A 3,894-nucleotide genomic window follows, 5' to 3' on the forward strand; every position below is an offset into this window, starting at 1 on the left:
TTGTCAATGACTCCATTCAGATTGAAGATTACTATGCGGCCATCTATTTCAAAGGAGTATGTCCCTGAAAAAGCATCCAATTTGGATTTTGATGTCTTCAGGAATGGTCTTCTAAGTAGGATTGATGATGGCTTATCTGAATCATTATGGGGCATCTCCAAGATATAAAAATTAGTGGGAAATGTGACCCCTTTAATGTTCACCAAAACATCGTCAGCAACTCCAGCAACTGTAATAATGCTTTTATCTGCTAACACAAAACGAGCTGCCGACCTTTTTAAGGGAGAGAGCCTTAAAACATCATATATAGACAAAGGCATTATACTGACACATGCTCCTAAATCACACATGCAATCATAAATTACTACACCACCAATAGTACAACTAACTATGCAAGGACCTGGATCACTACATTTTTCAGGTAATCCTCCCATTAAAGCAGATATAGAACTACCTAAAGGAATAGTTTCTAATTCATTAATTTTATCTTTATGGATACATAAGTCTTTTAGAAACTTTGCATATTTAGGTACCTGCTGAATAACATCAAAAAGGGGAACAGTTACCTCAACCTTTTTGAATATTTCTACCATTTTAGGATCAGGTTCCAGCTGCTTCCTAGGCTTCCTTGCAAGTTGTGGAAATGGAATGGGAGTAGTGTTTTTTGTGGTGCCTACACCTTTTTGTGCCTCTTCCTGTGGTTGAGCTATCTCTTCTTCAGCTATGTCCTGTATATCCTCTTCCTCTTCAACATCTTCGATTTCTACCACCTCTTCAGCTGAGGTGTATTCTGGTGAGCGTGGGTCCTCCTGATTCCTCTTCTGTAGTGTGGTTCCGGACCTCAGGGTGATGGCATTAATGCCTCCCTTTGGATTGGGTAATGGTTGAGAGGGGATTCTAGTGGTGCTTGAAGGTTGGTTACTGGAATTTTGTGCTGAACCAAGTTGTGTCATAAAAGCTTGCAGAGTAGAGGTGAAACCATTCAGACTGGCGTTAATACTATTCACGATGGTATTTTCCATGGCCAGTTGTCTTTTCTCAAAAGCTTGTAATAATTCTTCATTAGAAGATACATAAGAATGAGTAAATTGAGAGGTTTGCTGCTGATTGTTCGGTGGTCCTTGGTTTTGCCTCAGGTGAGGTGCTCGGTATGGTTGATTTTGCTGCCTGTTGTTGTAATTATTCCACCTCTGATTTCCCTGATTATCTCTGCCTCCCCTATTATTGTTATCCCTCCAATTCTGGTTTGAATTGTCCTGCCATCCATGGTTATTATTTCCACTTTGATTGTACCCTTAGTTAGGGCGGTCATAGAAGTTGTGAATGGATGCCACTATGTTGTCTTCTTGTTGGAGCTGCGGGCATTCATCAGTGTAATGGCTATAATTAGCACAAATTCCGCAAATTCTTTGTGGAACTAGCTATTGGTTTTGCTGCTGTTGAGTTTGCTGAGCTTGTTGATTTAACTGCATTTGCTTCAGCAGGTTGGTCATTTCACAGATGCTTCAATTTAGAGCAGCAGTCTCTATGCCAGAAGATACTTCTGCAACGGCCCTTGAACGGCCTTGCTTCTGTCTGTGGTTCCGAGTAGATTCAGCTAAATCACTGATCAATTGCCAAGCTTCATCAGTGGTCTTGTACTTCTTCATAGACCCATTGTTGGCACTTTCCAATGTGGTCTTATCTTGGGGCCTCATACCTTGTGTGACATAGCTGAGTAGCACGATCTTGTCAATCATGTGGTGGGGGCATGCTTCCAGAAGATTATTGAAGCGCTCCCAGTATTCAAAGAGAGTCTCATTGTCATCCTGAACAATTGTAGAGATATCCTTCCTCAGTTTATCAGTAACTTCAGATGGGAAGAATTTCTCCAGAAACTCCTTTTTGAGTGTATCCCAGTTGGATACGTTTGCTAGAGGTTGAGTGTAGTACCACTCTCTTGCTTTTTCCTCAAGAGAGAACGGAAAAGCTTTCAGCAGAATTGAAGTTTCATCAGCGCCATCACGCCTGACAGTAGAACAGGCTGCCTGGAAATCTCTCAAGTGCTTGATAGGCTCTTGAGCAGGTAGGCCATGAAACTTCGGTATCAAATTTAGCAGTGCGGTCTTTATTTCAAAATTCGTAGCTACCGCTGGATGATGCGCTTGAAACGGTTGCAGTGTAAAATCAGGAGCTCCTTCCTCCTGAATGGTAATTCTTCTAGCTGCCATGTTTTCTGCACGTAAAGCAACCGAATCAGTAGAACGGGGGCTGGTTTCTTCCTCAGATTCACTTTCAGATCCGCCCTCAGAGTGGACTAACCTACGTTGTTCTCGCCTTATTCGTGAAATTGTTCTTTCAATTTCAGGATCGAATATTAGCAAGCGCGGATCAGGAAGTGAACGTGTCATTTGACAGAAGAAACACGCAGCTCATAGTAGCAAAATTAAATAAAATGCAAATAAATAAATTCTAATTAATAAAATAAGCACTCTATTGCAACTCCCCGGCAACGGCGCCAAAAATTGATGGAGTGTAGAAGCTGGTGAATTAAAAATTTATTAAAATGGTTACGTTGCAAGTATAGTTCTTAACTCACCGAAAATCTGCCTATCAATTTAGAAATATGTCACTGAAAGCTCAAATTAAAATTACTGGGAGTTTTAAGTCCCAGGTCGTCTCCCAACGAGTTGCAGAAAAGTGTGCTGTTTTATTAATCAGATATTCCAAAAAGAGTTGACCTAAGTAAATTGGGATTTAAATTGAGGAATTTTAAATAATAAAAATAAGAGGCCTTGACTGGGAATTGATTGGTTAGAATCTCTATCATTGATGGTGTGATTGTAAGATTAATTTATAATTAATAGTTATTCTGTTTGGTTATCCCTTACTAGGTAAGAGAAAGTCAAACAAGTGGAAATGCCAGATCTGTTCACAATTTGCAACCCACTTAGTTCAAAGGGATTGGCGTCCGTGACAGGATAGCAATCCAACATTTAACCCAATTACAAATTTTTCTTTCAATCCTTCCAACTCAAGAGTTCCTTTTAATCAACTCCCCATCAAGTAATGAAACTACTCACGCATTGTAAATAAAGAATCCATGGCACATGAAAGGGAATTAAAAGAAGACATGATTATTGGAATGGAATTTAAATTAAAAAGAAATAATCCTTGCATTAATTAATCATAAAAATATCTGAATGACAAAATTGAACATAACAAAGAACATGGAAGAATAAAACCAAGTTAAGAGAACAAACTAGAGTGATGAAGTCTTGATGAGGAAAATAACTCTTCTCAATGTTCCAATGCTAAGATCAATTGAAAATTAAAATTCTAAAAACTAGAGAGAAAAACCTAAGAGAGTGAAAAACTAGATCTAAACTACTCAACGAATGTTTTCTTGTTGTTTCTGCATATTCTCTGACTCTAGTCTGCTGTTCCGGGCCGAAAACTGGGCCGAAATAGGGTCCAAAATCGCTGGTTTCAGATTCTGCAGTTTATGCAGATCGCGCATGTCACGCGATCGCGTCGTCCATGCAGACGCGTCGCTGGCGCTTTTCATCTTCACGCGTTCGCGTCGTCCATGCTACCGCGTTGCTTGTGCTTTCCAATCCGTGCGGCCGCGCAAGCCATGCGGCCGCGTCACTGCGATTTGCGCTCCTTCACGCGGTCGCGTGAGCCACGCGACCGCGTCACTTTTCGCTGGTTATCTCCTCAAACTCTTGTGTTTCTTCCATTTTTGCTAGCTTCCTCTCCAATCTCCGTCTCATTCATGCCCTATAAAGCTTGAAACGCTTGACACACAGATTACGGCATCGAATGGAATAAAGGAGAATTAAAATTAAATAATTAAAGTCTCTGGGAAGCAATTTTCAAACATGTAATAAATTCAGGAAGGAAATCTAAATG

General features: G+C 40.3%; 1 non-coding gene across 1 annotated transcript; it reads left to right on the forward strand.

Moving 5' to 3' along the window:
- Positions 1 to 1,733: 1,733 nt before the first annotated feature.
- LOC112798408 (small nucleolar RNA R71) lies at positions 1,734 to 1,841 on the forward strand. The gene has a single exon (XR_003200020.1). It is a non-coding gene; the product is annotated as a small nucleolar RNA R71 (small nucleolar RNA).
- Positions 1,842 to 3,894: the final 2,053 nt, after the last annotated feature.

Source organism: Arachis hypogaea, chromosome 4, assembly GCF_003086295.3.
Source record: "Arachis hypogaea cultivar Tifrunner chromosome 4, arahy.Tifrunner.gnm2.J5K5, whole genome shotgun sequence".
NCBI classification, from domain to species: Eukaryota; Viridiplantae; Streptophyta; class Magnoliopsida; order Fabales; family Fabaceae; genus Arachis; species Arachis hypogaea.